Below are 22,909 nucleotides of genomic sequence, written 5' to 3' on the forward strand. Positions count from 1 at the left end.
GTTATATACAGGCTCAGTAGCTATATACAGGGTCAGTAGTTAAATACAGGGACAGTTCCAGGGTCAGTAGTTATATACATGGTCAGTAGTTATATACAGGGTCAGTAGCTATATACAGGGTCAGTAGCTATATACAGGGTCAGTAGTTATATACAGGGACATTTCCAGGGTCAGTAGTTATATACAGGCTCAGTAGCTATATACAGGGACAGTTCCAGGGTCAGTAGCTATATACAGGGTCAGTAGTTATATACAGGGTCAGTAGCTATATACAGGGTCAGTAGCTATATACAGGGTCAGTAGTTATATACAGGGACAGTTCCAGGGTCAGTAGTTATATACAGGCTCAGTAGCTACATACCTGGACAGTTCCAGGGTCAGTAGTTATATACAGGGTCAGTAGCTATATACAGGGTCAGTAGCTATATACAGGGTCAGTAGTTATATACAGGGACAGTTCCAGGGTCAGTAGTTATATACAGGGTCAGTAGCTATATACAGGGTCAGTAGTTAAATACAGGGACAGTTCCAGGGTCAGTAGTTATATACAGGGTCAGTAGCTATATACAGGGTCAGTAGCTATATACATGGTCAGTAGTTATATACAGGGACAGTTCCAGGGTCAGTAGTTATATACAGGGTCAGTAGCTATATACAGGGTCAGTAGTTATATACAGGGTCAGTAGTTATATACAGGGTCAGTAGTTATATACAGGGTCAGTAGCTATATACAGGGTCAGTAGTTATATACAGGGTCAGTAACAATATACAGGATCAGTAGCTATATACAGGGTCAGTAGTTATATACAGGGTCAGTAGCTATATACAGGGTCAGTAGTTATATACAGGGACAGTTCCAGGGTCAGTAGTTATATACAGGGTAGGTAGGTATATACAGGGTCAGTTGTTATATACAGGGTCAGTAGTTATATACAGGCTCAGTAGCTATATACAGGGTCAGTAGTTATATACAGGGTCAGTAGTTAAATACAGGGACAGTTCCAGGGTCAGTAGTTATATACAGGGTCAGTAGTTATATACAGGGTCAGTAGCTATATACAGGGTCAGTAGCTATATACAGGGTCAGTAGTTATATACAGGGACAGTTCCAGGGTCAGTAGTTATATACAGGCTCAGTAGCTATATACAGGGACAGTTCCAGGGTCAGTAGTTATATACAGGGTCAGTAGCTATATACAGGGTCAGTAGTTATAGACAGGGTCAGTAGCTATATACAAGGTCAGTAGTTATATACAGGGTCAGTAGTTATATATAAGGTCAGTAGTTATATACAGGGACAGTTCCAGGGTCAGTAGTTATATACAGGGTCAGTAGTTATATACAGGGTCAGTAGTTATATACAGGGACAGTTCCAGGGTCAGTAGTTATATACAGGGTCAGTAGTTATATACAGGGTCAGTAGCTATATACAGGGACAGTTCCAGGGTCAGTAGTTATATACAGGGTCAGTAGTTATATACAGGGACAGTTCCAGGGTCAGTAGTTATATACAGGGTTAGTAGTTATATACAGGGTCAGTAGCTATATACAGGGTCAGTAGTTATATACAGGCTCAGTAGCTATATACAGGGACAGTTCCAGGGTCAGTAGTTATATACAGGGTCAGTAGTTATATACAGGGTCAGTAGCTATATACAGGGACAGTTCCAGGGTCAGTAGTTATATACAGGGTCAGTAGTTATATACAGGCTCAGTAGCTATATACAGGGACAGTTCCAGGGTCAGTAGTTATATACAGGGTCAGTAGTTATATACAGGGACAGTTCCAGGGTCAGTAGTTATATACAGGGTTAGTAGTTATATACAGGGTCAGTAGCTATATACAGGGTCAGTAGTTATATACAGGCTCAGTAGCTATATACAGGGACAGTTCCAGGGTCAGTAGTTATATACAGGGTCAGTAGTTATATACAGGGTCAGTAGCTATATACAGGGTCAGTAGCTATATACAGGGTCAGTAGTTATATACAGGGACAGTTCCGGGGTCAGTAGTTATATACAGGCTCAGTAGCTACATACAGGGACAGTTCCAGGGTCAGTAGTTATATACAGGGTCAGTAGTTATATACAGGCTCAGTAGCTATATACAGAATCAGTAGTTATATACAGGGTCAGTAGTTATATACAGGCTCAGTAGCTATATACAGGGTCAGTAGTTATATACAGGGTCAGTAGTTATATACAAGGTCAGTAGCTATATACAGGGTCAGTAGTTATATACAGGGTCAGTAGTTATATACAGGGTCAGTTCCAGTGCCAGTAGTTATATACAGGGTCAGTAGTTATATACAGGGTCAGTAGCTATATACATGGTCAGTAGCTATATACATGGTCAGTAGCTATATACAGGGTCAGTAGTTATATACAGGGTCAGTAGCTATATACATGGTCAGTAGCTATATACAGGGTCAGTAGTTATATACAGGGTCAGTAGCTATATACAGGGTCAGTAGTTATATACATGGTCAGTAGTTATATACAGGGTCAGTAGTTATATACAGGGTCAGTTCCAGGGTCAGTAGCTATATACAGGGACAGTTCCAGGGTCAGTAGTTATATACAGGGTCAGTAGTTATATACAGGGTCAGTAGCTATATACAGGGTCAGTAGCTATATACAGGGACAGTGGTTATATACAGGATCAGTAGCTACATACAGGGACAGTTCCAGGGTCAGTAGTTATATACAGGGTCAGTAGCTATATACAGGGTCAGTAGTTATATACAGGGTCAGTAACAATATACAGGATCAGTAGCTATATACAGGGTCAGTAGCTATATACAGGGTCAGTAGTTATATACAGGGACAGTTCCAGGGTCAGTAGTTATATACAGGGTCAATAGTTATATACAGGGTCAGGTCCAGGGTCAGTAGTTATATACAGGGTCAGTAGTTATATACAGGGTCAGTAGTTATATACAGGGTCAGTAATTATATACAGGGTCAATAGTTATATACAGGGTCAGGTCCAGGCTCAGTAGCTATATACAGGGTCAGTAGTTATATAAAGGGTCAGTAGTTAAATACAGGGACAGTTCCAGGGACAGTAGTTATATACAGGGTCAGTAGTTATATACAGGGTCAGTAGCTATATACAGGGTTAGTAGTTATATACAGGGTCAGTAGCTACATACAGGGACAGTTCCAGGGTCAGTAGCTATATACAGGTCAGTAGTTATATACAAGGTCAGTAGTTATATACAGGGTCAGTAGCTATATACAGGGTCAGTAGTTATATACAGGGTCAGTAGTTATATACAGGGTCAGGTCCAGGGTCAGTAGTTATATACAGGGTCAGTAGCTATATACAGGGTCAGTAGCTATATACAGGGTCAGTAGTTATATACAGGGTCAGTAGTTATATACAGGGTCAGTAGCTATATACAGGGTCAGTAGCTATATACAGGGTCAGTAGCTATATACAGGGACAGTAGTTATATACAGGGTCAGTAGTTATATACAGGGTCAGTAGTTATATACAGGGTCAGTAGTTATATACAGGGTCAGTAGTTATATACAGTGTCAGTAGCTATTTACAGGGTCAGTAGCTATATACAGGGTCAGTAGCTATATACAGGGTCAGTAACAATATACAGGATCAGTAGCTATATACAGGGTCAGTAATTATATACAGGGTCAATAGTTATATACAGGGTCAGGTCCAGGCTCAGTAGCTATATACAGGGTCAGTAGTTATATACAGGGTCAGTAGTTATATACAGGGTCAGTATTTATATACAGGGTCAGTAGTTAAATACAGGGACAGTTCCAGGGACAGTAGTTATATACAGGGTTAGTAGTTATATACAAGGTCAGTAGCTATATACAGGGTCAGTAGTTATATACAGGGTCAGTAGTTATATACAAGGTCAGTAGTTATATACAGGCTCAGTAGCTATATACAGGGTCAGTAGTTATATACAGGGTCAGTAGTTATATACAGGGTCAGTAGTTATATACAGGGTCAGTAGTTATATACAAGGTCAGTAGCTATATACAGGGTGAGTAGTTATATACAGGGTCAGTAGTTATATACAGGCTCAGTAGCTATATACAGGGTCAGTAGTTATATACAGGGTCAGTAGCTATATACAGGGTGGGTAGTTATATACAGGGTCAGTAGTTATATACAGGGTCAGTAGTTATATACATGGTCAGTTCCAGGGTCAGTAGCTATATACAGGGACAGTTCCAGGGTCAGTAGTTATATACAGGGTCAGTAGTTATATACAGGGTCAGTAGCTATATACAGGGACAGTAGCTATATACGGGGTCAGTAGTTATATACAGGGTCAGTAGTTATATACAGGGACAGTTCCAGGGTCAGTAGTTATATACAGGGTTAGTAGTTATATACAGGGTCAGTAGCTATATACAGAATCAGTAGTTATATACAGGGTCAGTAGTTATATACAGGCTCAGTAGCTATATACAGGGTCAGTAGTTATATACAGGGTCAGTAGTTATATACAAGGTCAGTAGCTATATACAGGGTCAGTCGTTATATACAGGGTCAGTAGTTATATACAGGGACAGTTCCGGGGTCAGTAGTTATATACAGGCTCAGTAGCTACATACAGGGACAGTTCCAGGGTCAGTAGTTATATACAGGGTCAGTAGTTATATACAGGCTCAGTAGCTATATACAGGGTCAGTAGTTATATACAGGGTCAGTAGTTATATACAGGCTCAGTAGCTATATACAGGGTCAGTAGTTATATACAGGGTCAGTAGTTATATACAAGGTCAGTAGCTATATACAGGGTCAGTAGTTATATACAGGGTCAGTAGTTATATACAGGGTCAGTTCCAGTGCCAGTAGTTATATACAGGGTCAGTAGTTATATACAGGGTCAGTAGCTATATACATGGTCAGTAGCTATATACAGGGTCAGTAGTTATATACAGGGTCAGTAGCTATATACAGGGTCAGTAGTTATTTACAGGGTCAGTAGTTATATACAGGGTCAGTAGTTATATACAGGGTCAGTTCCAGGGTCAGTAGCTATATACAGGGACAGTTCCAGGGTCAGTAGTTATATACAGGGTCAGTAGTTATATACAGGGTCAGTAGCTATATACAGGGTCAGTAGCTATATACAGGGTCAGTAGTTATATACAGGGTCAGTAGCTATATACAGGGTCAGTAGTTATATACAGGGACAGTTCCAGGGTCAGTAGTTATATACAGGGTCAATAGTTATATACAGGGTCAGTAGCTATATACAGGGTCAGTAGCTATATACAGGGACAGTGGTTATATACAGGATCAGTAGCTACATACAGGGACAGTTCCAGGGTCAGTAGCTATATACAGGGTCAGTAGTTATATACAGGGTCAGTAACAATATACAGGATCAGTAGCTATATACAGGGTCAGTAGCTATATACAGGGTCAGTAGCTATATACAGGGTCAGTAGTTATATACAGGGACAGTTCCAGGGTCAGTAGTTATATACAGGGTCAATAGTTATATACAGGGTCAGGTCCAGGGTCAGTAGTTATATACAGGGTCAGTAGTTATATACAGGGTCAGTAGTTATATACAGGGTCAGTAATTATATACAGGGTCAATAGTTATATACAGGGTCAGGTCCAGGCTCAGTAGCTATATACAGGGTCAGTAGTTATATACAGGGTCAGTAGTTAAATACAGGGACAGTTCCAGGGACAGTAGTTATATACAGGGTCAGTAGTTATATACAGGGTCAGTAGCTATATACAGGGTTAGTAGTTATATACAGGGTCAGTAGCTACATACAGGGACAGTTCCAGGGTCAGTAGCTATATACAGGTCAGTAGTTATATACAAGGTCAGTAGTTATATACAGGGTCAGTAGCTATATACAGGGTCAGTAGTTATATACAGGGTCAGTAGCTATATACAGGGTCAGTAGTTATATACAGGTTCAGTAGCTATATACAAGGTCAGTAGTTATATACAGGGTCAGTAGTTATATATAAGGTCAGTAGTTATATACAGGGACAGTTCCAGGGTCAGTAGTTATATACAGGGTCAGTAGTTATATACAGGGTCAGTAGTTATATACAGGGACAGTTCCAGGGTCAGTAGTTATATACAGGGTCAGTAGTTATATACAGGGTCAGTAGCTATATACAGGGACAGTTCCAGGGTCAGTAGTTATATACAGGGTCAGTAGTTATATACAGGGACAGTTCCAGGGTCAGTAGTTATATACAGGGTTAGTAGTTATATACAGGGTCAGTAGCTATATACAGGGTCAGTAGTTATATACAGGCTCAGTAGCTATATACAGGGACAGTTCCAGGGTCAGTAGTTATATACAGGGTCAGTAGTTATATACAGGGTCAGTATCTATATACAGGGTCAGTAGCTATATACAGGGTCAGTAGTTATATACAGGGACAGTTCCGGGGTCAGTAGTTATATACAGGCTCAGTAGCTACATACAGGGACAGTTCCAGGGTCAGTAGTTATATACAGGGTCAGTAGTTATATACAGGCTCAGTAGCTATATACAGGGTCAGTAGTTATATACAGGGTCAGTAGTTATATACAGGCTCAGTAGCTATATACAGGGTCAGTAGTTATATACAGGGTCAGTAGTTATATACAAGGTCAGTAGCTATATACAGGGTCAGTAGTTATATACAGGGTCAGTAGTTATATACAGGGTCAGTTCCAGTGCCAGTAGTTATATACAGGGTCAGTAGTTATATACAGGGTCAGTAGCTATATACATGGTCAGTAGCTATATACAGGGTCAGTAGTTATATACAGGGTATACAGGGTCAGTAGCTATATACAGGGTCAGTAGTTATATACAGGGTCAGTAGTTATATACAGGGTCAGTTCCAGGGTCAGTAGCTACATACAGGGACAGTTCCAGGGTCAGTAGTTATATACAGGGTCAGTAGTTATATACAGGGTCAGTAGCTATATACAGGGTCAGTAGCTATATACAGGGTCAGTAGTTATATACAGGGTCAGTAGCTATATACAGGGTCAGTAGTTATATACAGGGACAGTTCCAGGGTCAGTAGTTATATACAGGGTCAATAGTTATATACAGGGTCAGTAGCTATATACAGGGTCAGTAGCTATATACAGGGACAGTGGTTATATACAGGATCAGTAGCTACATACAGGGACAGTTCCAGGGTCAGTAGTTATATACAGGGTCAGTAGCTATATACAGGGTCAGTAGTTATATATAGGGTCAGTAACAATATACAGGATCAGTAGCTATATACAGGGTCAGTAGCTATATACAGGGTCAGTAGCTATATACAGGGTCAGTAGTTATATACAGGGACAGTTCCAGGGTCAGTAGTTATATACAGGGTCAATAGTTATATACAGGGTCAGGTCCAGGGTCAGTAGTTATATACAGGGTTAGTAGTTATATACAGGGTCAGTAGTTATATACAGGGTCAGTAATTATATACAGGGTCAATAGTTATATACAGGGTCAGGTCCAGGCTCAGTAGCTATATACAGGGTCAGTAGTTATATACAGGGTCAGTAGTTAAATACAGGGACAGTTCCAGGGACAGTAGTTATATACAGGGTCAGTAGTTATATACAGGGTCAGTAGCTATATACAGGGTTAGTAGTTATATACAGGGTCAGTAGCTACATACAGGGACAGTTCCAGGGTCAGTAGCTATATACAGGTCAGTAGTTATATACAAGGTCAGTAGTTATATACAGGGTCAGTAGCTATATACCGGGTCAGTAGTTATATACAGGGTCAGTAGTTATATACAGGGTCAGGTCCAGGGTCAGTAGTTATATACAGGGTCAGTAGCTATATACAGGGTCAGTAGCTATATACAGGGTCAGTAGTTATATACAGGGTCAGTAGTTATATACAGGGTCAGTAGCTATATACAGGGTCAGTAGCTATATACAGGGTCAGTAGCTATATACAGGGACAGTAGTTATATACAGGGTCAGTAGTTATATACAGGGTCAGTAGTTATATACAGGGTCAGTAGTTATATACAGGGTCAGTAGTTATATACAGGCTCAGTAGCTACATACAGGGACAGTTCCAGGGTCAGTAGTTATATACAGGGTCAGTAGCTATTTACAGGGTCAGTAGCTATATACAGGGTCAGTAACAATATACAGGATCAGTAGCTATATACAGGGTCAGTAATTATATACAGGGTCAATAGTTATATACAGGGTCAGGTCCAGGCTCAGTAGCTATATACAGGGTCAGTAGTTATATACAGGGTCAGTAGTTATATACAGGGTCAGTAGTTAAATACAGGGACAGTTCCAGGGACAGTAGTTATATACAGGGTTAGTAGTTATATACAAGGTCAGTAGCTATATACAGGGTCAGTAGTTATATACAGGGTCAGTAGTTATATACAAGGTCAGTAGTTATATACAGGCTCAGTAGCTATATACAGGGTCAGTAGTTATATACAGGGTCAGTAGTTATATACAGGGTCAGTAGTTATATACAGGGTCAGTAGTTATATACAGGCTCAGTAGCTATATACAGGGTCAGTAGTTATATACAGGGTCAGTAGTTATATACAGGCTCAGTAGCTATATACAGGGTCAGTAGTTATATACAGGGTCAGTAGTTATATACAAGGTCAGTAGCTATATACAGGGTCAGTAGTTATATACAGGGTCAGTAGTTATATACAGGGTCAGTTCCAGTGCCAGTAGTTATATACAGGGTCAGTAGTTATATACAGGGTCAGTAGCTATATACATGGTCAGTAGCTATATACAGGGTCAGTAGTTATATACAGGGTCAGTAGCTATATACAGGGTCAGTAGTTATATACAGGGTCAGTAGTTATATACAGGGTCAGTTCCAGGGTCAGTAGCTATATACAGGGACAGTTCCAGGGTCAGTAGTTATATACAGGGTCAGTAGTTATATACAGGGTCAGTAGCTATATACAGGGTCAGTAGCTATATACAGGGTCAGTAGTTATATACAGGGTCAGTAGCTATATACAGGGTCAGTAGTTATATACAGGGACAGTTCCAGGGTCAGTAGTTATATACAGGGTCAATAGTTATATACAGGGTCAGTAGCTATATACAGGGTCAGTAGCTATATACAGGGACAGTGGTTATATACAGGATCAGTAGCTACATACAGGGACAGTTCCAGGGTCAGTAGTTATATACAGGGTCAGTAGCTATATACAGGATCAGTAGTTATATACAGGGTCAGTAACAATATACAGGGTCAGTAGCTATATACAGGATCAGTAGCTATATACAGGGTCAGTTCCAGGGTCAGTAGTTATATACAGGATCAGTAGCTATATACAGGATCAGTAGCTATATACAGGGTCAGTAGCTATATACAGGGTCAGTAGCTATATACAGGGTCAGTAGCTATATACAGGGTCAGTAGCTATATACAGGGTCAGTAGCTATATACAGGGTCAGTAGCTATATACAGGGTCAGTAGCTATATACAGGGTCAGTAGCTATATACAGGGTCAGTAGCTATATACAGGGTCAGTAGTTATATACAGGGACAGTTCCAGGGTCAGTAGTTATATACAGGGTCAATTGTTATATACAGGGTCAGGTCCAGGGTCAGTAGCTATATACAGGATCAGTAGTTATATACAGGGTCAGTAGCTATATACAGGGTCAGTAGCTATATACAGGGTCAGTAGTTATATACAGGGTCAGTAACAATATACAGGGTCAGTAGCTATATACAGGATCAGTAGCTATATACAGGGTCAGTTCCAGGGTCAGTAGTTATATACAGGATCAGTAGCTATATACAGGATCAGTAGCTATATACAGGGTCAGTAGCTATATACAGGGTCAGTAGCTATATACAGGATCAGTAGCTACATACAGGGACAGTTCCAGGGTCAGTAGTTATATACAGGATCAGTAGCTATATACAGGATCAGTAGCTATATACAGGGTCAGTAGCTATATACAGGGTCAGTAGCTATATACAGGGTCAGTAGTTATATACAGGGACAGTTCCAGGGTCAGTAGTTATATACAGGGTCAATTGTTATATACAGGGTCAGGTCCAGGGTCAGTAGTTATATACAGGGTCAGTAGTTATATACAGGGTCAGTAGTTATATACAGGGTCAGTAATTATATACAGGGTCAATAGTTATATACAGGGTCAGGTCCAGGCTCAGTAGCTATATACAGGGTCAGTAGTTATATACAGGGTCAGTAGTTAAATACAGGGACAGTTCCAGGGACAGTAGTTATATACAGGGTCAGTAGTTATATACAGGGTAAGTAGCTATATACAGGGTTAGTAGTTATATACAGGGTCAGTAGCTACATACAGGGACAGTTCCAGGGTCAGTAGCTATATACAGGTCAGTAGTTATATACAAGGTCAGTAGTTATATACAGGGTCAGTAGCTATATACAGGGTCAGTAGTTATATACAGGGTCAGTAGTTATATACAGGGTCAGGTCCAGGGTCAGTAGTTATATACAGGGTCAGTAGCTATATACAGGGTCAGTAGCTATATACAGGGTCAGTAGTTATATACAGGGTCAGTAGTTATATACAGGGTCAGTAGCTATATACAGGGTCAGTAGCTATATACAGGGTCAGTAGCTATATACAGGGACAGTAGTTATATACAGGGTCAGTAGTTATATACAGGGTCAGTAGTTATATACAGGGTCAGTAGTTATATACAGGGTCAGTAGTTATATACAGGGTCAGTAGTTATATACAGGGTCAGTAGTTATATACAGGCTCAGTAGCTACATACAGGGACAGTTCCAGGGTCAGTAGTTATATACAGGGTCAGTAGCTATATACAGGGTCAGTAGCTATATACAGGGTCAGTAACAATATACAGGATCAGTAGCTATATACAGGGTCAGTAATTATATACAGGGTCAATAGTTATATACAGGGTCAGGTCCAGGCTCAGTAGCTATATACAGGGTCAGTAGTTATATACAGGGTCAGTAGTTATATACAGGGTCAGTAGTTATATACAGGGTCAGTAGTTAAATACAGGGACAGTTCCAGGGACAGTAGTTATATACAGGGTTAGTAGTTATATACAAGGTCAGTAGTTATATACAGGCTCAGTAGCTATATACAGGGTCAGTAGTTATATACAGGGTCAGTAGTTATATACAGGCTCAGTAGCTATATACAGGGTCAGTAGTTATATACAGGGTCAGTAGCTATATACAGGGTCAGTAGTTATATACAGGGTCAGTAGTTATATACAGGGTCAGTAGTTATATACATGGTCAGTTCCAGGGTCAGTAGCTATATACAGGGACAGTTCCAGGGTCAGTAGTTATATACAGGGTCAGTAGTTATATACAGGGTCAGTAGCTATATACAGGGTCAGTAGCTATATACGGGGTCAGTAGTTATATACAGGGTCAGTAGCTATATACAGGGTCAGTAGTTATATACAGGGACAGTTCCAGGGTCAGTAGTTATATACAGGGTCAATAGTTATATACAGGGTCAGTAGCTATATACAGGGTCAGTAGCTATATACAGGATCAGTAGCTACATACAGGGACAGTTCCAGGGTCAGTAGTTATATACAGGGTCAGTAGCTATATACAGGGTCAGTAGTTATATACAGGGTCAGTAACAATATACAGGATCAGTAGCTATATACAGGGTCAGTAGTTATATACAGGGACAGTTCCAGGGTCAGTAGTTATATACAGGGTCAATAGTTATATACAGGGTCAGTAGTTATATACAGGGTCAGTAATTATATACAGGGTCAATAGTTATATACAGGGTCAGGTCCAGGCTCAGTAGCTATATACAGGGTCAGTAGTTATATACAGGGTCAGTAGTTAAATACAGGGACAGTTCCAGGGACAGTAGTTATATACAGGGTCAGTAGTTATATACAGGGTCAGTAGCTATATACAGGGTTAGTAGTTAAATACAGGGTCAGTAGCTACATACAGGGACAGTTCCAGGGTCAGTAGCTATATACAGGTCAGTAGTTATATACAAGGTCAGTAGTTATATACAGGGTCAGTAGCTATATACAGGGTCAGTAGTTATATACAGGGTCAGTAGTTATATACAGGGTCAGGTCCAGGGTCAGTTGTTATGTACAGGGTCAGTAGCTATATACAGGGTCAGTAGTTATATACAGGGTCAGTAGTTATATACAGGGTCAGTAGTTATATACAGGGTCAGTAGCTATATACAGGGTCAGTAGCTATATACAGGGTCAGTAGCTATATACAGGGACAGTAGTTATATACAGGGTCAGTAGTTATATACAGGGTCAGTAGTTATATACAGGGTCAGTTCCAGGGTCAGTAGTTATATACAGGGCCAGTAGTTATATACAGGGTCAGTTCCAGGGTCAGTAGTTATATACAGGGTCAGGTCCAGGGTCAGTAGTTATATACAAGGTCAGTAGTTATATACAGGCTCAGTAGCTATATACAGGGTCAGTAGTTATATACAGGGTCAGTAGTTATATACAGGGACAGTTCCAGGGTCAGTAGTTATATACAGGGTCGGTAGTTATATACAGGCTCAGTAGTTATATACAGGGTCAGTAGTTATATACAGGGTCAGTAGCTATATACAGGGTCAGTAGTTATATACAGGGTCAGTAGTTATATACAGGGTCAGTAGTTATATACAGGGTCAGTAGTTATATACAGGCTCAGTAGCTATATACAGGGTCAGTAGTTATATACAGGGTCAGTAGTTATATACAGGGCCAGTAGTTATATACAGGGTCAGTTCCAGGGTCAGTAGTTATATACAGGGTCAGGTCCAGGGTCAGTAGTTATATACAAGGTCAGTAGTTATATACAGGCTCAGTAGCTATATACAGGGTCAGTAGTTATATACAGGGTCAGTAGTTATATACAGGGACAGTTCCAGGGTCAGTAGTTATATACAGGGTCAGTAGCTATATACCGGGTCAGTAGTTATATACAGGGTCAGTAGCTATATACAGGGTCAGTAGTTATATACAGGGACAGTTCCAGGGTCAGTAGTTATATACAGGGTCAATAGTTATATACAGGGTCAGTAGCTATATACAGGGACAGTGGTTATATACAGGATCAGTAGCTACATACAGGGACAGTTCCAGGGTCAGTAGTTATATACAGGGTCAGTAGCTATATACAGGATCAGTAGTTATATACAGGGTCAGTAACAATATACAGGATCAGTAGCTATATACAGGGTCAGTAGTTATATACAGGGACAGTTCCAGGGTCAGTAGTTATATACAGGGTCAATAGTTATATACAGGGTCAGGTCCAGGGTCAGTAGTTATATACAGGGTCAATAGTTATATACAGGGTCAGTAGTTATATACAGGGTCAGTAATTATATACAGGGTCAATAGTTATATACAGGGTCAGGTCCAGGCTCAGTAGCTATATACAGGGTCAGTAGTTATATACAGGGTCAGTAGTTAAATACAGGGACAGTTCCAGGGACAGTAGTTATATACAGTGTCAGTAGTTATATACAGGGTCAGTAGCTATATACAGGGTTAGTAGTTATATACAGGGTCAGTAGCTACATACAGGGACAGTTCCAGGGTCAGTAGCTATATACAGGTCAGTAGTTATATACAAGGTCAGTAGTTATATACAGGGTCAGTAGCTATATACAGGGTCAGTAGTTATATACAGGGTCAGTAGTTATATACAGGGTCAGGTCCAGGGTCAGTAGTTATATACAGGGTCAGTAGCTATATACAGGGTCAGTAGCTATATACAGGGTCAGTAGTTATATACAGGGTCAGTAGTTATATACAGGGTCAGTAGTTATATACAGGGTCAGTAGCTATATACAGGGTCAGTAGCTATATACAGGGTCAGTAGCTATATACAGGGACAGTAGTTATATACAGGGTCAGTAGTTATATACAGGGTCAGTAGTTATATACAGGGTCAGTAGTTATATACAGGCTCAGTAGTTATATACAGGCTCAGTAGCTACATACAGGGACAGTTCCAGGGTCAGTAGTTATATACAGGGTCAGTAGCTATATATAGGGTCAGTAGTTATATACAGGGTCAGTTCCAGGGTCAGTAGTTATATACAGGGTCAGTAGTTATATACAGGGACAGTTCCAGGGTCAGTAGTTATTTACAGGGTCAATAGTTATATACAGGGTCAGGTCCAGGGTCAGTAGTTATATACAGGGTCAGTAGTTATATACAGGGACAGTTCCAGGGTCAGTAGTTATATACAGGGTCAATAGTTATATACAGGGTCAGTAGTTATATACAGGCTCAGTAGTTATATACAGGCTCAGTAGCTACATACAGGGACAGTTCCAGGGTCAGTAGTTATATACAGGGTCAGTAGCTATATACAGGGTCAGTAGTTATATACAGGGTCAGTTCCAGGGTCAGTAGTTATATACAGGGTCAGTAGTTATATACAGGGACAGTTCCAGGGTCAGTAGTTATATACAGGGTCAATAGTTATATACAGGGGCAGGTCCAGGGTCAGTAGTTATATACAGGGTCAGTAGTTATATACAGGGACAGTTCCAGGGTCAGTAGTTATATACAGGGTCAATAGTTATATACAGGGTCAGTTCCAGGGTCAGTAGTTATATACAGGGTCAGTAGTTATATACAGGGTCAGTAGTTATATACAGGGTCAGTAGTTATATACAGGGTCAGTAATTATATACAGGGTCAGTAGTTATATACAGGGTCAGGTCCAGGCTCAGTAGCTATATACAGGGTCAGTAGTTATATACAGGGTCAGTAGTTATAGACAGGGTCAGTAGTTATATACAGGGTCAGTAGTTAAATACAGGGACAGTTCCAGGGACAGTAGTTATATACAGGGTTAGTAGTTATATACAAGGTCAGTAGCTATATACAGGGTTAGTAGTTATATACAGGGTCAGTAGTTATATACAAGGTCAGTAGTTATATACAGGCTCAGTAGCTATATACAGGGTCAGTAGTTATATACAGGGTCAGTAGTTATATACAGGATCAGTAGTTATATACAGGGTCAGTAGTTATATACAAGGTCAGTAGCTATATACAGTGTCAGTAGTTATATACAGGGTCAGTAGTTATATACAGGCTCAGTAGCTATATACAGGGTCAGTAGTTATATACAGGGTCAGTAGCTATATACAGGGTCAGTAGTTATATACAGGGTCAGTAGTTATATACAGGGTCAGTAGTTATATACATGGTCAGTTCCAGGGTCAGTAGCTATATACAGGGACAGTTCCAGGGTCAGTAGTTATATACAGGGTCAGTAGTTATATACAGGGTCAGTAGCTATATACAGGGTCAGTAGCTATATACGGGGTCAGTAGTTATATACAGGGTCAGTAGCTATATACAGGGTCAGTAGTTATATACAGGGACAGTTCCAGGGTCAGTAGTTATATACAGGGTCAATAGTTATATACAGGGTCAGTAGCTATATACAGGGTCAGTAGCTATATACAGGATCAGTAGCTACATACAGGGACAGTTCCAGGGTCAGTAGTTATATACAGGGTCAGTAGCTATATACAGGGTCAGTAGTTATATACAGGGTCAGTAACAATATACAGGATCAGTAGCTATATACAGGGTCAGTAGTTATATACAGGGACAGTTCCAGGGTCAGTAGTTATATACAGGGTCAATAGTTATATACAGGGTCAGTAGTTATATACAGGGTCAGTAATTATATACAGGGTCAATAGTTATATACAGTGTCAGGTCCAGGCTCAGTAGCTATATACAGGGTCAGTAGTTATATAAAGGGTCAGTAGTTAAATACAGGGACAGTTCCAGGGACAGTAGTTATATACAGGGTCAGTAGTTATATACAGGGTCAGTAGCTATATACAGGGTTAGTAGTTATATACAGGGTCAGTAGCTACATACAGGGACAGTTCCAGGGTCAGTAGCTATATACAGGTCAGTAGTTATATACAGGGTCAGTAGTTATATACAGGGTCAGTAGTTATTTACAGGGTCAGTAGTTATATACAGGGTCAGTAGCTATATACAGGGTCAGTAGTTATATACAGGGTCAGTAGCTATATACAGGGTCAGTAGTTATATACAGGGTCAGTAGTTATATACAGGGTCAGGTCCAGGGTCAGTAGTTATATACAGGGTCAGTAGCTATATACAGGGTCAGTAGTTATATACAGGGTCAGTAGTTATATACAGGGTCAGTAGTTATATACAGGGTCAGTAGCTATATACAGGGTCAGTAGCTATATACAGGGACAGTAATTATATACAGGGTCAGTAGTTATATACAGGGTCAGTAGTTATATACAGGGTCAGTAGTTATATACAGGGTCAGTTCCAGGGTCAGTAGTTATATACAGGGCCAGTAGTTATATACAGGGTCAGTTCCAGGGTCAGTAGTTATATACAGGGTCAGGTCCAGGGTCAGTAGTTATATACAGGGTCAGTAGTTATATACAGGCTCAGTAGTTATATACAGGGTCAGTAGTTATATACAGGGTCAGTAGTTATATACAGGGACAGTTCCAGGGTCAGTAGTTATATACAGGGTCAGTAGTTATATACAGGCTCAGTAGTTATATACAGGGTCAGTAGTTATATACAGGGTCAGTAGTTATATACAGGGTCAGTAGTTATATACAGGCTCAGTAGCTATATACAGGGTCAGTAGTTATATACAGGGTCAGTAGCTATATACAGGGTCAGTAGTTATATACAGGGTCAGTAGTTATATACAGGGTCAGTAGTTATATACATGGTCAGTTCCAGGGTCAGTAGCTATATACAGGGACAGTTCCAGGGTCAGTAGTTATATACAGGGTCAGTAGTTATATACAGGGTCAGTAGCTATATACAGGGTCAGTAGCTATATACGGGGTCAGTAGTTATATACAGGGTCAGTAGCTATATACAGGGTCAGTAGTTATATACAGGGACAGTTCCAGGGTCAGTAGTTATATACAGGGTCAATAGTTATATACAGGGTCAGTAGCTATATACAGGGTCAGTAGCTATATACAGGATCAGTAGCTACATACAGGGACAGTTCCAGGGTCAGTAGTTATATACAGGGTCAGTAGCTATATACAGGGTCAGTAGTTATATACAGGGTCAGTAACAATATACAGGATCAGTAGCTATATACAGGGTCAGTAGTTATATACAGGGACAGTTCCAGGGTCAGTAGTTATATACAGGGTCAATAGTTATATACAGGGTCAGTAGTTATATACAGGGTCAGTAATTATATACAGGGTCAATAGTTATATACAGTGTCAGGTCCAGGCTCAGTAGCTATATACAGGGTCAGTAGTTATATAAAGGGTCAGTAGTTAAATACAGGGACAGTTCCAGGGACAGTAGTTATATACAGGGTCAGTAGTTATATACAGGGTCAGTAGCTATATACAGGGTTAGTAGTTATATACAGGGTCAGTAGCTACATACAGGGACAGTTCCAGGGTCAGTAGCTATATACAGGTCAGTAGTTATATACAGGGTCAGTAGTTATATACAGGGTCAGTAGTTATTTACAGGGTCAGTAGTTATATACAGGGTCAGTAGCTATATACAGGGTCAGTAGTTATATACAGGGTCAGTAGCTATATACAGGGTCAGTAGTTATATACAGGGTCAGTAGTTATATACAGGGTCAGGTCCAGGGTCAGTAGTTATATACAGGGTCAGTAGCTATATACAGGGTCAGTAGTTATATACAGGGTCAGTAGTTATATACAGGGTCAGTAGTTATATACAGGGTCAGTAGCTATATACAGGGTCAGTAGCTATATACAGGGACAGTAGTTATATACAGGGTCAGTAGTTATATACAGGGTCAGTAGTTATATACAGGGTCAGTAGTTATATACAGGGTCAGTTCCAGGGTCAGTAGTTATATACAGGGCCAGTAGTTATATACAGGGTCAGTTCCAGGGTCAGTAGTTATATACAGGGTCAGGTCCAGGGTCAGTAGTTATATACAGGGTCAGTAGTTATATACAGGCTCAGTAGTTATATACAGGGTCAGTAGTTATATACAGGGTCAGTAGTTATATACAGGGACAGTTCCAGGGTCAGTAGTTATATACAGGGTCAGTAGTTATATACAGGCTCAGTAGTTATATACAGGGTCAGTAGTTATATACAGGGTCAGTAGCTATATACAGGGTCAGTAGTTATATACAGGGTCAGTAGTTATATACAGGGTCAGTAGTTATATACAGGGTCAGTAGTTATATACAGGCTCAGTAGCTATATACAGGGTCAGTAGTTATATACAGGGTCAGTAGTTATATACAAGGTCAGTAGCTATATACAGGGTCAGTAGTTATATACAAGGTCAGTAGTTATATACAGGGTCAGTTCCAGTGCCAGTAGTTATATACAGGGTCAGTTCCAGGGTCAGTAGTTATATACAGGGTCAGTAGTTATATACAGGGTCAGTAGCTATATACAGGGTCAGTAGCTATATACAGGGTCAGTAGTTATATACAGGGACAGTTCCAGGGTCAGTAGTTATATACAGGGTCAGTAGTTATATACAGGGTCAGTAGCTATATACAGGGTCAGTAGTTATATACAGGGTCAGTTCCAGGGTCAGTAGCTATATAGAGGGTCAGTTCCAGGGTCAGTAGCTATATACAGGGTCAGTTCCAGGGTCAGTAGCTATATACAGGGTCAGTAGTTATATACAGGGTCAGTAGCTATATACAGGGTCAGTTCCAGGGTCAGTAGCTATATACAGGGTCAGTAGTTATATACAGGGTCAGTAGTTATATACAGGGTCAGTAGCTATATACAGGGTCAGTAGCTATATACAGGGTCAGTAGCTATATACAGGGTCAGTAGTTATATACAGGGTCAGTAGCTATATAGAGGGTCAGTAGTTATATACAGGGACAGTTCCAGGCTGTATCACAGCTGTCTAAGGCACTGCATCTCAGTGCTAGAGTCGTCACTACAGACCATGGTTTGATTCCAGGCTGTATCACAGCGGTCTAAGGCACTGCATCTCAGTGCTAGAGCGGTCACTACAGACCATGGTTTGTTTCCAGGCTGTATCACAGCGGTCTAAGGCACTGCATCTCAGTGCTAGAGGCGTCACTACAGACCATGGTTTGATTCCAGGCTGTATCACAGCGGTCTAGGGCACTGCATCTCAGTGCTAGAGGCGTCACTACAGACCATGGTTTGATTCCAGGCTGTATCACAGAGGTCTAAGGGCACTGCATCTCAGTGCTAGAGGCATCACTACAGACCATGGTTTGATTCCAGGCTGTATCACATCCGGCCGTGATTGGGAGTCCCATAGGGTAGCACACAATTGGCCCAGCGTTGTCCGGTACACGGTTTGGCCGGGTTAGGCCGTCATTGTAAATAAGCATTTGTTCTTAACCGTCTTGCCTCGTTATATAAAGGATCAAAGTAAAGTAAACCGTTTTCCCCATGGTTGTATATTTGGATAATATGGGCATGTTATGCTTTACAAGGTTAATGACACACAATTAGTGATGTACTAGTTGCATACATCTCAAACAAAGTTTACCAGACATTTTTATTTTTTTATTTTTTTACATACAGTACCAGTCAATAGTTTGGACACCGACTCATTCAAGGATTTTTCTATAATTTTTACAAATTTCTACCTTGTAAAATTGTAGTGAAGACATCAAAACTATGAAATAACTCATATGGAACTAAAAAAGTGTTAAACGAATCAAAATATATTTTATATTTGAGATTCTTCCAAGTAGCCACCCTTTGGCTTGATGACAGCTTTGCACACACTAGGCTTCTCTCAGCCAGCTTCATGAGGTAGTCACCTGGAATGCATTTCAATTAACAGGTGTGCCTTTGTTTTAAGTTTATTTGTGGAATTTATTTCTTTGTATTTGAGCCAATCAGTTGTGTTGCAACAACGTAGGGGTGGTATACAGAAGAGAGACCTATTTGGTAAAAGACCATGGCCATATTATGGCAAGAACAGCTCAAACAAGGAAAGAGAAATGACAGAGTTACCTCTGAGTTCATCAGAGTTAACTGCACATCAGATTGCAGCCCAAATAAATGCTTCACAGAGTTCAAGTAACAGACACATCTCAACATCAACTGTTCAGAGGAGACTGTGTGAATCAGACCTTCATGGTCAAATTACTGCAAGGAAGATACTACTAAAGGACACATATAATAAGAAGAGACTTGTTAGGGCCAAGAAACACAAGCAATGGACATTAGACCGGTGGAAATCTGTCCTTTGGTCTGATGAGTCCAAATTTGAAATGTTTGGTTCCAACCGCTGTGTCTTTGTGAGATGCAGGTGTAGGTGAACAGATGATCTCTGCATGTGTGGGTCCCACCGTGAAGCATGGAGGAGGAGGTGTAATGGTGCTTTGCTAGTGACACTGTCTGTGATTTATTTAGAATTCAAGGCAAACTTAACCAGCATGGCTACCACAGCATTCTGCAGTGATGCTCCAACCCATCTGGTTTGGGCTTAGTGGGACTATCAAATCAGAGGGCCTGTTGTCCGGACCTCTGGCAGTCTCCATGGGGGTGCCACAGGGTTCAATTCTTGGACCGACTCTCTTCTTTGTATACATCAATGATGTCGCTCTTGCTGCTGGTGAGTCTCTGATCCACCACTACGCAGACGACACCATTCTGTATACTTCTGGCCCTTCTTTGGACACTGTGTTAACAACCCTCCAGGCAAGCTTCAATGCCATACAACTCTCTTTCTGTGGCCTCCAATTGCTCTTAAATACAAGTAAAACTGAATGCATGCTCTTCAACCGATCGCTACCTGCACCTGCCCGCCTGTCCAACATCACTTCTCTGGACGGCTCTGACTTAGAATTCCTGGACAACTACAAATACTTAGGTGTCTGGTTAGACTGTAAACTCTCCTTCCAGACCCATATCAAACATCTCCAATCCAAAGTTAAATCTAGAATTGGCTTCCTTTTTCGCAACAAAGCATCCTTCACTCATGCTGCCAAACATACCCTTGTAAAACTGACCATCCTACTAATCCTCGACTTCGGCGATGTCATTTACACAATAGCCTCCAATACCCTGCTCAACAAATTGGATGCAGTCTGTCACAGTGCCACCCGTTTTGTCACCAAAGCCCCATATACTACCCACCATTGCGACCTGTACGCTCTCGTTGGCTGGCCCTCGCTTCATACTCGTCACCAAACCCACTGGCTCCATGTCATCTACAAGACCCTGCTAGGTAAAGTCCCCCCTTATCTCAGCTCGCTGGTCACCATAGCATCACCCACCTGTAGCATGCGCTCCAGCAGGTATATCTCTCTGGTCACCCCCAAAACCAATTATTTCTTTGGCCGCCTCCCCTTCCAGTTCTCTGCTGCCAATGACTGGAACGAACTACAAAAATCTCTGAAACTGGAAACACTTATCTCCCTCACTAGCTTTAAGCACCAGCTGTCAGAGCAGCTCACAGATTACTGCACCTGTACATAGCCCATCTATAATTTAGCCCAAACAACTACCTCTTTCCCTACTGTATTTATTTATTTTATTTATTTTGCTCCTTTGCACCCCATTATTTTTATTTCTACTTTGCACATTCTTCCACTGCAAATCTACCATTCTAGTGTTTTACTTGCTATATTGTATTTACTTTGCCACCATGGCCTTTTTTTTGCCTTTACCTCCCTTATCTCACCTCATTTGCTCACATCGTATATAGACTTGTTGATACTGTATTATCGACTGTATGTTTGTTTTACTCCATGTGTAGCTCTGTGTCGTTGTATGTGTCGAACTGCTTTGCTTTATCTTGGCCAGGTCGCAATTGTAAATGAGAACTTGTTCTCAACTTGCCCACCTGGTTAAATAAAGGTGATATAAAAAATATAAAAAAATAAAAAATATAGTATACACCTCCAGGCTGTGTAAGGGCTATTTTTCCAATGAGAGTGATGGAGTGCTGCATCAGATGACCTGGCCTCCACAATCATCCGACCTCAACCCAATTGAGATGGTTTGGGATGAGTTGGACTGCAGAGTGAAGGAAAAGCAGCCAACAAGTGCTCAGCGTATGTGGGAACTCCTTCAAGACTGTTGGAAAACCATTTCAGTTGATTACCTCATGAAGCTGGTTGAGAGAATGCAAAGAGTGTGCAAAGATGTCATCAATACAAAGGGTGGCTACTTCAAAGAATCTCAAATATAAAATATTTTTTGATTTGTTTAACACTTTTAAGCTTACGACTGGATTCCATATGTGTTATTTCATAGTTTTACTGTTTTAATTAAATATTATTCTACAATGTAGAAAATAGTAAAAAATAAAGAAAAACCCTTGAATGAGTTGGTGTTAAGGGCAGAGAAAGCATGTTGGAGACTAAGAAAGCTTTGTTGTATGCATCTATGCAACTCCTATCTATCTTCTGATAATTTCCTCATCATCTCAGAGATTAATTCTTTCCAAATATACCAAGTTTTTGAATGTCAGAATCATGTAATTACACATGAATAGCAGTTACGTTTGGGGCAGCTTTATGTCCCCGGATTTGTGTTGAAAGCTCTACATCAAAGCTTTCTCTGCCCTTAACCTTGTTCTGAACACCTCCAGAACAAAGGTCATGTGGTTTGGTAAGAAGAATGCCCCTCTCCCCACCGGTGTGATTACTACCTCTGAGGGTTTAGAGCTTGAGGTAGTCACCTCATACAAGTACTTGGGAGTATGGCTAGATGGTACACTGTCCTTCTCTCAGCACATATCGAATCTGCAGGCTAAGTTAAATCTAGACTTGGTTTCCTCCATCGTAATCGCTCCTCTTTCACCTCAGCTGCCAAACTAACCCTGATTCAGATGACCATCCTACTATGCTAGATTATGGAGACATAATTTATAGATCGGCAGGTAAGGGTTCTCTCGAGCAGCTAGATATT

The sequence above is a fragment of the Oncorhynchus masou genome, unplaced genomic scaffold, assembly GCF_036934945.1.
Source record: "Oncorhynchus masou masou isolate Uvic2021 unplaced genomic scaffold, UVic_Omas_1.1 unplaced_scaffold_843, whole genome shotgun sequence".
Lineage (NCBI taxonomy): Eukaryota > Metazoa > Chordata > Actinopteri > Salmoniformes > Salmonidae > Oncorhynchus > Oncorhynchus masou.